Below are 13,493 nucleotides of genomic sequence, written 5' to 3'. Positions count from 1 at the left end.
AAGCATCATCATCATCATCATCATCATCAGAGCGCGTTCGCTTGGTCTGACGGCATCCCATTCTTCTTCTTCTTCTTCTTCTTCTTCTTCTTGTTAGCTTCTCCACGAATCTGAACAATTGTTCCAGCTTTCTCTACTTATTTATTGCTTCCCTGATCAGCTAGCACACTTGTACATAGCAAAGCAGAGTCATCTCCGTACAGGCCACGAAGGCCCTTGGAGAAGTGGAAGGTAAAGGCTTCGACTACCCTTAACCTCGGCTCTTGATGTGGTAGAGTGGTTAACTCTACGCCCGGCCACCTTTGCTCGCAGGAATTAACCTGGTACTAATTTTTGGTGTAGGCTGAGTGAACCTCAGGGCCATGTGCACCTGCGGAAGTGGAAATCTCATTTCTTAAAATTTTCGACTTCCTTCCGGTTGAACCAAGCACGCCTTTACCGCATCGGCTAGGCAGCTCCTCACACGTGTACATACTGGTTAAAGAATGACTGAAGTCGGGGTGAATGGTCCAAAAGTTTACGCTCCATATAAAAACACACAAACACTCTTTACTTATAAGTAGAACCCGGATTTCCATGCAAATGCATGTTTTTAAATAAGCTGGTTACAGTTCTCAAACTTTGCAAATATTCGTTTTATGACTTAACGATTCGAAATAGCTGGGGTTTTTTTCGTGCATGTTTGCATGTTTTGGCCTTTTTAGGACAAAATTCATGCATAATGCATATTTTGAAGATTTTGAATTTAATAGCTAATATTTGGACGTTTAATATTGCATAATATGACTTTTCTTGTGACTTTGGCGCATATATAATACTAACTTACAAGATAGTGCCTTTTAGGAATGTGGTTTGCAGAATTTGGAGCCTTTTTTCCACGTTATACAGAATGTCTGTTACTGAGAAACGGTCCTGGCATCCTACATGACAACCAAAATTAGTACATAATCCAATTAACCAAACACTTTCTTATCTGCTGCTTGAGTAAACATTGACGTAAACCGGAAGGCCCAACGTCGATCTGTGTAATTCTTGGGATTAAATTGTCCCAGTTATACATTGTTATAAATCGAACCATAAATTGTGCATTACTCATTGACGGATCATTCTTTCGTCTGTGTTGGACGAACAAAATAAAACTTGTATCGCATTTCTGTGATGCCGCGTTACTGAGCTAGCAGCTGGTTTTGCACTGAACCCTCTTCCGTTGTTATCCTGGATTCTCCTACCGGGAACTCTCAGTCCTCACTTAGGGCTGGTTTACACGTGTAGAGTAGCGAGGCGAGTAGAGTAGTTAGTAGAGTAGCCACGTTACTCTACTCTACCGCTGTCTGGTAGAGTTGACACTCGTATCGTTCATACGGGGTAGAGTCATACAGTAGAGTAGAGTACAGTAGTAGCACCATGTCAAGACGTAAGCACATCGTGTTTGTGCCGTCTTCAGCATTGGACTTCATGGATTGCATATTTCTATTTTTCATCTATTCACATAATTCAATTGATTATCCATCCGACACACTTACACCGAAAAATTTATTCATGATGCAACCGATTATTCTACTCGTGAGTTTTGAGACTCGTGGGTTCTGAGACGACACACTGATGGCCAATGGGTATTCATTCTGTAACTTTTGAAATGAATTCTGTAAAATTTCATTCGGATAAGATTTAGGTTGGCTGAAATACAAAAAAAAATGGAAATAGAAACATCACTACAGTCTAACTGGGGAAAGGAGTACCTCACACCTTCACCGTGGAACAAAAACCTTCGCCAGAATTATGATCTATAATTAGACTGGAGCTCGTTCATATAGTTTTATCTTAGAAATCACCACTACAGTATTCACAGACGAAGACTAGTAAAATCCTGAGGGGATGATTACACTGTCGTTACTTTTTGTACAATAATTAATAAAGTCATAAAAATTCAATCGTTTGTGTTCCTGGATTAAAATACATGCTTGTACTGCCAGGGAACTGCTCCTTCATTAACAAAATGATTCCTGAGACGATCCCTCATGTTCTTGGCCAACTGTGTCGAGTTTGTCCCCCCATATTTCTCCAAATTGCCAAGTACTCTCAGAATTAATGCCGATGCCCCGAGTGTATCTCTCCTACTAAGCCAGCCTCTTACCCATTATCCTTTTTCCTCATTTACTTCTTCTTCTAACGCTTCACTAGCCTCTTGCAGTAATATGTTTGTAAATGTCTTTAAACACTTCCTTACGATGTGCTTACGTCTTGACATGGTGCTACTACTGTACTCTACTCTACTGTATGACTCTACCCCGTATGAACGATACGAGTGTCAACTCTACCAGACAGCGGTAGAGTAGAGTAACGTGGCTACTCTACTAACTACTCTACTCGCCTCGCTACTCTACCCGTTTAAACCAGCCCTTAAGTTATCGCAGCAGGCAATCAATGCCAGTTAGTGAAGAAATTCAAACGTGTCTGTCATCATCGCACGGAGAAGTATAGCTGCGGCAGCAGGATATAAGTTGAAAAAAAGTGATCCGTTCAAATCCTGATTTTGATTCATCAGGCTTATATAAGACATATTGTAGTGAAAATGCAAAAGACGTACAATTTGACCTCACTTTGTCCCAAATGTCTTCAATTAACTATGCACTGTCACTTCTTGTGACGTAGAACTTCTATGTTTAAGGATGTGCTGACAGATAAACGGACGAGCTTAAAGCAAGGCAATTTGGAGAAATTAGTTGTTGTACAAATGTTTCAAAAGGAAGTGAATTTTGATTGTGCATATTTCCAGTTTATCATGCATGTTTTGCTAAATGATTGTGCATGAATGCATGCATATTTTGAGATTTGATAGTGCATGGAAATCCGGGCTCTACTTATAAGTAATATTAGCATGGATAACAAAAATAGGACTAAAACATACAATGGCACAGATCTCTCGCATATTGGCAATCCTACGGGCCGATTATCTGACACATGTTGTAAATTATTTGAGAGGATGGTATATGCAAGTAGCAATAGGGGTCTCTCAAGGCTATTACCTTAGACCCCTATTCTTCACATTCTATAAATAATATTTATATTTAATGTATTCTTTACCAAGGCGACCTAGGCTAGATTCACGTTTTAATGACAGGTGCGGAACTGAGAGAGGCCAATCCAGCTACAAGTACTCGTCCTATTTTTCGACAATGGTTTAAAATCACTCTAACTCATGGCTCGTTTTTGGCGACGCAAGAAGGGGAAAGGGGTAGAACTAGGAAGGTAAGGGCTGTGACAGTGATTAAGGTCTGTTTGACTCGTGTGAAAATATGAAACTACAGAAAATCATATTCATGCCCACCGATGGTTGGATTCAAACATCCATCTCGCAATGCAAGCTCACAGCTACGCCACCCGCACCGCTTAGCCAACTCACTTGATAACCAGAGGATTGTGGTGGCGGTTAATTAATTTACAGAGACTTTCAGACTGAAAAGCACAACAGCCTACAATGAAGATGATGGACGTAGCCGTATTTTGGGCCTTGATCTTCGCCCAATATTGTGGCATCTTCTCCCAGTGCAACTCCTTACTTATCTCCGACAAAGGGGCACCTTTCTTCTTCAGTGTTCGTTATTCTGAAAATCACGGACTTTCTTCAGGATCTATCATAAGTCTGTCAGCCTCAATTCTTGTACGCCCTTCTGTCTCCATTAGCTATATGGAACGGACTTTCTTGTTTTCCAGGAGGTGAAGTAGTGGTTGGTCAGTATCTGGGAGTAGAGCTCTGAACTGTGACGTCTCCATCCAGTACCGGGCCTAGGATCTCATTATTATTCTCTCCCTCTCCAACTGCATAGATCCTTCGCATACTGGTATTCCTAAAAGTCGACCAACTGTAACAGGTTTAAAATGGTACGAGGATATGCTATTTTCCAAGTATCAATAGGGGTTCCTCAAGGCTATTATCTCGGACCCCTACTCTTCACATCCTTTAAATAATGTTTATTTTTTACCAAGGCGACCAAAGCCAGACTCAGTCTTTAATAACTGGGGTGGAACTAAATCAGGTCAAAGAGCTAACTGCAAGTAGAGTAGCCTATCTTTCTCTCGGAAATTGAGTTACTACAAACAATTTTTGGGAAGCACTCTTCCTAGGGTGATACCTAAATAAATAGGGATGTTGACATTAAGAAGACATGGAGCTGAGTAACTGGAGAAAAAGAGAGAAATCTTGAAGAAGATATTGGAACCTAAAAGAAGAGGTGAAAGACAGGACCGAAGATCAAGGGACGAACTGTGCCGAAACATAAGGACGATCTCGGAATAAATAAGACTCAAAAGAGCAAGAGATGCTGGACATGTGATCCGGATGGACATGCAGAGAATAGTCAGGAGTATATGGAAGGTCACGTTACATAAATATTTTTATGTCAAAAGTGTAACAAATTACTTGGGGCTTCTCGACTAGAGCCTTCGAGAGCGTAGCTACGCCAGTAAACGTGATCCTAGCTTATAATCTGCTGGTGCCTCATTACTAAGGGGCTGGTTTCTGTGACAATTCATATTATTTTCCTTAATACTATATCATGTAATCATGGATTTTCAACACGTTTCTAAGCATGATAATCAAAATTAAACAGGTTTAATTGGGCATTTAAATGCATGTCTGTCTGTTAAGTCATCAGCCCAGAGGCTGGTTGGGTCCTCAGATAGCACCACCAAGGGCTATGCAATTATAGGAAAACCACAAAAACCAATGACAGAACCCAAATGAGGCGTACTAGGCAAGATGATGAGTGAGGTAGTTTGCCATTGCTTTCCTCACTGGACCAGAAGGTGCCACTGCAGCACGACTGATTCTATGAGCAACACCTTTCATAACACTCGGACACTAGTTGTGCTCTAAATGTCATTACTCAGCACCGCTCATACCCCAGCAGCTTCCATATTGTCACAGCCATGGATGAGACTGGGACTTCAGTGGAAGCTACACTTTGCTCTGGCTTGTGCCAAGAGACAGATAAAAAAATACTGCATCCATCAAGAAATGACAACAGGCACAAAAAATGTGGAACGCTTCACGATTTTGCGTGTCATCCTTGTGCAGGGGCCATGCTAATCTTCTCTGTATTGTTCCAATTTTAGTATATGTACCGCCGAAGCGAGTACTTTAAATGCATATTTAACCTTTTTTTAGTTGTGTGGCATATTTTGAGCAAAATATCATTATAACGACATATTTTGGCAATTTTCATTTGTATTGAAACATCTAGAAATCTAGAAATTATTTGTCAGGGTAGACAAGAATGTGCTTCTACTATAAAACCTTTTACAACTGGTGTATGGAATGTTTCTAGCAGGTTCGCCCTTCCCTCTTCCTCCTTCAACACACTGAATGACAGTAGTTATTGAGGGAGCTTCAGTCATTCAGTTACTTTCAATATGCCTAATATGAAAGTCTCATTTAGTGAGAAGTTGCGAAGTATCGTTCGCGAATTTGGTGAAAACATATTGGGTACGGATGGAGTGATATTCTGTAAATTGCGTGAGCATACGAAAGGATCAGGTAGCATCTAGGATGTGTAGAAAAATAGAAAATGTACTGGGGGAGAATAGCGGACTTTTGTACCTGCAAGGAATAAGTGACATTCTTTGTGGAAACCCTTCATCTGCAGATTTCAAGGAATTTTCTCCAAGTGATTTAACTCTATTCAAGTACGCTCCCGTTAAATCGTGTGATGTCGAAAAAAGTTTGTCTCTCTACAAGACGATAGTAAGCGACAACGGGAGAGGATTATCATTCAACAATATTAAGATATTTGTGGTGATATATTGCAATAATTCTGATGATGGAGACTAGATCAAGTAAGAAAGCTTCATTTACATGACACATATTTTGTGTACAACTTAAAGCTTATTGAATATTGAATAGTGAAAGTAACTGTAGTGTTTATGTCTTCCACAGAGTCCATCCTTACCTAACCTTAATGAGTTCATCATTATAGTTGATGTTTAGGCTGAAGATTTCGAAGAATTAAAACGAATTTAACTCTACAACGATCGTAGCAATCGTAATAAAAGTGTTTCTCTATGTAATGTACTGTAGATGCTATTCAGAAGTCATATTTTGAATTTTATGTTTTTATCTCATAAATGTATGCATTTTTAGGTCATAGAAATCCTCCCGCTACTCATGACAATGCTAAGTGAGACCTTCATGCACTTTGTTAGTCATATCGCAAAGCAAACATAAGCGTCAGTAACCTCGACACGTGTTGATAAATACTATTTCTAGCGTAGTGAAGATAGGAAAGTGGATATGATCCTACACGGCATCAAGGTCATGTTAACAAGGTCTCTCACGTGGAGGGAAATTAATTCATCGCTGGGGATATGAACACCTTGACCCATCACACTGCTCAAGCTCTCGGGATGTTCACGAGTGCGAGAACTATGAGTCATCCTCATTGTACTCAAGGTTATGCTGGGCTGTGTTCTTCTTCAGATTGACCGTACTTCTCCAATTAGAAACTCTTGATAGACACGTTTCCGACTGATAGCCCGGAAGTGTATAACGGAAACGTTCCACCAGGAGAAAGTTACCATGAACACAATTGAAGAGAGCATTTGAAAAGAGACTTGCATTCATTGTTGTCGATTTAGGTCTGAATATACGAGGGCTGATCAAGAAAGAATGAAATTGATTTATTTTCTACTGAGATGGGGGTTAGTAGTAGAAGTGAACGATGCATTCTGAAAGCCGTTAATTGAAAGTGTACACTAACAACTACAGCTGGGGAGTAATCGAGTCCACCAGCTGGTATGTGTTACATTTAAAACAACATACCACACAAGTAGCCTAAATGGAATCACCATTGCCATCGCCCGGATGTTTAGGCAGCAGTAAGTTAGAATGCAAATTAAATTTGGGCGTGTAGCGTTGCTCACTCTTACGTAATGTAGCGAGAGTAGCATAACTTCTAGGGGTTCTAATAGACTGGGCCCCTAATGTATATGCAAATCTCATAGCAGAGCTGTTGTCCAGGATAGTGGACTCTGTTGAAAAATTCATTGACTCCCTGACTTGAAATACCATGTATTAGATTTTTTTTACAATAAAATCTAAAAGAGAAAATCCGCCTGATGGATGGCAATTTTGATCTAGAGTTTTAACTCAAAACCCCCATACATCCAAACAACAGATAAAAGAAATAAAAATGATAAAATTAACCCTAACAAACACCAAATCCGAAGTAAAAGTCAGAGGAGAAATATCTGAGCTGTTTACGATTGAAATTGGTTTATGACAGGTAGATGGTTTATGACCATTACTTCTCAACTGTGCTGTAGAATACCGGTTCGTGATGAGGGAATGGTACAAGGAAAATCCTAAGAACATAAAAACTGAAACCAAGGAAGATCAAATTAACTTAAATTGCTTGGGATTCGCGGACGACTTGGGGTAACTAGCTAATAACATTCAAGAAGCCAGAAATCAAATAACAAGTCTACAAAATATAACACAAAAAATAGGACTCCAGATATCATTTGAAAAGTCTGAGATATTGGTAGCAGATCCATTAGTAATAAACCACATAACAGTAAATAATATCACAGTAAAAATAATGAAACAATTTAAATACCTAGAATAAATTTTAACATATAACTTGGACGAGAAACCTGCATGGCAAGAAAGAAGTAATAAAATGATCAAAGCTGAAAAATGAACATGGTGTGAATATAATATAAATGTCTATCGATCAAAACAAAATTAAAAATTCACAAGGCGGTGGTTCCACCAGAGGTGACATACGGAAGAGAAACTCTTTTTAAAGTCACTCAAAGAAACAGAATCGACAAATTCCTAAAAGTATAGTGAAGAATAGGAAGGACATGCATAAATAAAACATATCAAATAGATGGGCAATATTGGATAGTGCGAAATGAAGTGATGTACATAAAACTCGAGCCTATCAGAGATACTATACGGAAGAAGAGGATATCTCTCTTTTTGGTCACATTATGAGGATACCAGAAACCAGATTACCAAGAAAAATTATAAAGACATTCTTGAATCTGAAGCAACAAGTAGGATGGATTAAGGAAATTATAGAGACCATTGAAGAACTAGAATTAACTCTGAACAATTTTCAAAACAAAACATAAAATTTGAAGAAACATAAAAATAAGATTTAAATCAAAAATAGACAAACAACATACAATGAGCTTCGTTGTCGAGAATTGGTTTCAAGTGTTTTGTTATAACATTGTTCTCTGACCACACTCATCACATTTAAATGTATCAATGAATTTTGGAACAACAAAACGTTAAGTTCCTCTTCAAGGACATTTTCATCTTTGTTTTGTTGAGAAATATTTGAATGGTAGAAAATTTAAAAAATGAACAGTTGGTCATAGGATTTTGAAATTTAGGGGGTTACACACGCAATTTACACACTTGTGCAGTTTATGTCGTTGTAAACCAACTCAGAGAGGAATTATCACCCTAAAAATATAATCAATCATAATCAGTCACTACTGATCTGCATTTAGGGCAGTCGCCCAGGTGACAGATTGCCTATCCGTTGTTTTCCTAGCCTTTTCGTAAATGATTGCAAAGAAATTGGAAATTTTTTGAACATCTCCCTTGGTAAGTTATTCCAGTCCCTAACTCGCTTTCCTATAAACGAATATTTGCCCCAATTTGTCCTCTTGAAATCCAACTTTATTTTAAATAGTGATCTTTCCTTCTTTTAAAGACACCACTCAAACTTATTCGTCTACTGATGTCATTCCACGCCATCTCTCCACTGACAGCTCGGAACATACCACTTAGTCGAGCAACTCGTCTCTTTTCTCCCAAGTCTTCCCAGACGAACGAGAATAATGAACGATAAGGATAAGAAGGATAAGAAGCCTGCTTGTCGTAGAATAATTAATATAATTACTAGTACATTAAATATAATATCAAATGTAGTAATATATGAATTGTATTGTGTCAGTATCTTCTATCCATAATTCAACCCTTAAGTAAGGCATATTGTTAATGGTAGGATACTCCAAAAGATTTGACACACAAAAGTAAGCATTAAATAAGCTAAGGAAAGGGAAGATACACGTTATCCTAGACAATATAGCATTGTTAACGTCCAGAACAAAATAAATTATATTTAGTGTAGTAACAGTCAAATAATTATAAGAGGAAAATGTAATGCATGTATCAAACTTAATGAATTGCAATAAGAATGCTCTCTCCAAGTTTCAGGCAATCCGGAACTACGAGATGGGTGTATTCTATTAGATTATATTCTATATAATTATTTCTGTAATGTGTTCCTTGGTTCATACTCTCAGATGTTTTTTTGATTATTTAAAAAAATGTCCACGCCGAATGTAGTTATAAGGACTTAAGTGAAACTCTGCAATGACTCACATTAGCGCTCGTAGTGGTGCTCAAGTGAAACAATGCATTGACTCACATCGGCGCTCGTAGTGGTGCTTAAGTGAAACAATGTATTGACTCACATTAGCGCTCGTAGTGGTGCTCAAGTGAAACAATGCATTGACTCACATCGGCGCTCGTAGTGGTGCTTAAGTGAAACAATGTATTGACTCACATTAGCGCTGGAAGTGGTGCTTAAGTGAAACAATGCATTGACTCACATTAGCGCTCGTAGCGGTGCTTAAGTGAAACAATGCATTGACTCACATTAGCGCTCGTAGTGGTGCTTAAGTGAAACAATGCATTGACTCACATTAGCGCTCCTAGTGGTAGAAAAAGGCAAACTGTTGACCTAATGAACCGGATAACGATGATTAAGAAAAGGATTGTAATTCTTAGGAATAAATAAAGAATATATTCTGATACTTTATTATATTATATTTACCTAAAATTCGTAGCTCATATCCCTAGGATGTTTCCAACACTGAGTTGCTTGCCTCAAGGGTTAGAACTGTGAATTTTTGGTACAGCCTTAAAGTAAAACGTTACAACTTACAAGGAGTAAAGTACCAAGACACACGTGCAACCCGAAATACGTGAAATGGAAGTCCCTCGCTGAGTTCACCTTGAAGGCTACACATGTTTAGGACGGTTGACAATGAGAAGGTCCTTGGGGAATCTAACTTTTCACCCAAGATCGTGCTCTACGTGACACGGGGACGCAATTGAGGTCTCAGATCACTTGTCCATTAGGAGGTACTCGACTGGACTGAGAATAATGTGTTCATAGAAGAGCTGTTCAAGGAAGCATTTTTATTGCTTGGCTACTATAAAGGGCACTAGCAAAGTTTTGCAATGTGCGTGAACACTTTTGTCTTTTTCAAAATAATTTCCACCACACTCAATGCACTTCTCCATACGTCGAAACCAGTTATTGAACCAACTCTGCCACTTTTCTTCGGTTACATGTTCACGCTCTTGATCCCATGCTGCCAGAAGCTCCTCGTCGGATGCAAAACGCCGCCGTTTCAGCTTCATCTCCACTTCTGGGAAGAGTACGAAGTCACATGGGGCAAGATAAGGACTGTATGGAGGGTGATCAAGCACAGTCAACCATGATATGGCAAGAAAATCCACTGTTACATTACCACGATATGCTGGAACATTGTCGTGATGCAAGAGCCAAGTGTTGAGCAGTGAACTGGGACGGAGCTGCTTGAGAGCCTAGATGACCTGAGGCAGACAAGTCTCACTGTACCACTCCGCAGTAACTGTCCTTTGTGTTTCTAGCACAACACGAGTCAGGATGCCCCGTTTAGTGAAGAATACTACAATCATCCTTTCCTTCGCAGACCTTGACTTTCTCACAGTCACAGGAGTACCCTCATCTTAAACAGCCACACCTTGTTCTGGGATTTTGTTGGGACATCGTAATAATAAAGCCAAGTTTCGTCACCTGTAACGATGCTATTGACGTTACGCGAAGTCCCATTTTCAAACTGTTTTAGCATTTTTCGGCACCATTCCACTCGATGTGACCTTTGTTCCTCTGAAAGTGAATGGGGCACCCAAAGGGAATAAACCTTTCTAATGTGGAGATGGTCGTGTAGAAATGAATGAATAGCCGGTGCAGGGATGTGGAGGGTCTCTTCTACCTGCCGATATGTCAACCGCCTCTCTTACTACATTTTCCTCACAGCTTGAATGTTTTCCTCACTCACTGATTCAGACGGTCGCCCAGAACGAGAGTCGTCTTCAGCCCCAAAATTTCCCCTCTGGAACTTTTTGTAGCAGCGGAAAATTGTTGTCCGATGTGGACAGTCTTTCCCCAGCATAGGAGTCATTTCCTCCAGGCACTGGTTAACAGGCAATCCACGAGCAAAATTGTAGCGGGTAATTGCGAGATATTCACCTTTAGACCCCACTGACATCTGAACTTGCTTTCAGTCCCACTGCTTGGTAACAGCTGGTGTGAAGGTTGGATGTTGCTGTCTTCTAGACCGCTTTTCACCCCTCTTTTCATCCCTCATCATAACAGGGGTGTCTAGCCAACCGTTTTTGCGTATTGCAAAACTTTCCTAGTGCCCTTTGTATTAATATCAGTTTTATGTTGTTACAAGCTTTACTACCCAGCAAGGCCATTCGATAATAATAATAATAATCATAATAATAATAATAATAATAATAATAATGGTTTTTACGTTCCCCTTTTTTACGGTGACGCAGAGGTGCCGGCATTTTGTCTCGTAGGAGGAATTCACTTTCGAGCGAGTAAATCTATCAACATTAGTATGACGAATTTGAGCACCTTCAAATACCACCGGACTGAGCCAGGGTTGTAGTAAGGGTGTAAAGAAGAGGGCATATAAGTCTCTGGTAAGACCCCAACTAGAGAATGGTTCCAGTGTATGGGACCCTCACCAGAATTACTTAATTGGGAAACAGGAAAAAATCCAAAGAAAAGCAGTTCGATTTGTTCTGGATGATATCCGACAAAAGGGTAGCGTTACGAAAATATTGCAAAGTTTGGGCTGGGAAGACTTGAGAGAAAGGAGACGAGCTACCCGACTAAGTGGTATGTTCCGAGCTGTCAGTGAGAGATGGTGTGGAATGACACTAGTAGACGAATACGTTTGAGTGGTGTCTTTGAAAGTAGGAAAGATCACAATATGAAGATTGGAATTCAAAAGGACAACTTGTGGCAAATAATCGTTGATAGGACGAAGAGTTATAGATTGGAATAATTTTCTAAGGTAGATGTTTAATAAATTTCCAATTTCTTTGGAAGTATTTAAGAAAATATTAGGTAAAAATCAGATAGGAATGCTGCCATCTGGGCGAGTGCCCTAAATGCAGATCAGTGGTGATTGATTGATTGATTGATTGATTGATTGATTGATTGATTGATTGATTGATTGATTGATTGATTGATTGATTGATTGATTGATTGATTGATTGATTGATTGATTGATTGATTGATTGATTGATTGATTGATTGATTGATTGATTGATTGATTGATTGATTGATTGATTGATTGATTGATTGATTGATTGATTGATTGATTGATTGATTGATTGATTGATTGATTGATTGATTGATTGGATCAATTAGCATCATAGCCTTAAGGGATTCATGAATAATTCTAAGAAATCAGTGTTACAATAATTAGATTACATCTAAAATTCTCAAGTTTATTTCTTTTCTTAAAATGTATATAAAGGTATAATTTCTCACGTGGCAGCCTCTGCATGAAAGAAAGCAATATTCTTACAATTTTGAATACTAAATCCCATGAAATGGTTTCGTTATAAACTCATTTTCATCATGAAAATCAGAATTACATACAACTGTTAATCTCGTCACTTACCCTTTCTTTACAAAATTAAATTCACAATCATTTATCACCTGTTCGTGGACGAACGTTCTGACGCTGCAAAAGCAACTAGTTCACACCACAGAAGTCGAGGGGATTCTTCACCACACAACCCTCAATAGTCGCTTTCAATATTCAAGTTATAGCCAACATCAAACACGAGCGTCCACATATGACTAATTGTACAAGAGAAATCAATCCCATCAGCTAGTAACACACAGTCGTGAACCATTTATCACCTCTGCAACAAAAATAAAAAGATTGTGGACTCACCTTACAAATACGGGTTTAATAACAACAACTCCATCACCCACACAGTGTAGTCTATGATAATACTATAAGCTTCCTACAAGAATTTTCAATGTCATCTTTAAATGATTAAGCTATTTGAGGTTCATAGTAACAATTCTACGACTTCACATTGGGTTGCCTTTAACCTGATTCCATTCCAACTTTGAACTTATAACTCGAGGCCATAATTTTAGTCATAGACCTTCTTATCGTTCATGTAAACAAGGACATACATTACATACATTATCATTATAGAACGTTATGCCTTTCAGCGTTCAGTCTGCAAGCCTCTGTGAATTAACTAAACGACGCCACAATCCTCTATTTCCAACTAGTACTGTGGCCTCATTTAGTTCTGTACCTCTTATCTTTAAATCGTTATAAACTGAGCCTAACCATCGTCGTCTTGGTCTCCC

General features: G+C 38.9%; 1 protein-coding gene and 1 non-coding gene across 2 annotated transcripts in view; both read right to left on the bottom strand.

The window, feature by feature from the left end:
* LOC136884055 (proton-coupled amino acid transporter-like protein CG1139) overlaps positions 1-13,493 on the bottom strand; it is a 224,130-nt gene that overhangs the window by 171,421 nt on the left and 39,216 nt on the right. The gene's annotated exons all lie outside the window — the stretch shown is intronic.
* Positions 5,033-5,139, bottom strand: LOC137502846 (U6 spliceosomal RNA). Its single transcript, XR_011018884.1, has one exon. It is a non-coding gene; the product is annotated as a U6 spliceosomal RNA (small nuclear RNA).

Source organism: Anabrus simplex, chromosome 12 (assembly GCF_040414725.1).
Source record: "Anabrus simplex isolate iqAnaSimp1 chromosome 12, ASM4041472v1, whole genome shotgun sequence".
Classification (NCBI taxonomy): Eukaryota; Metazoa; Arthropoda; class Insecta; order Orthoptera; family Tettigoniidae; genus Anabrus; species Anabrus simplex.
This window is presented reverse-complemented; position numbering and strand designations above follow the sequence as displayed.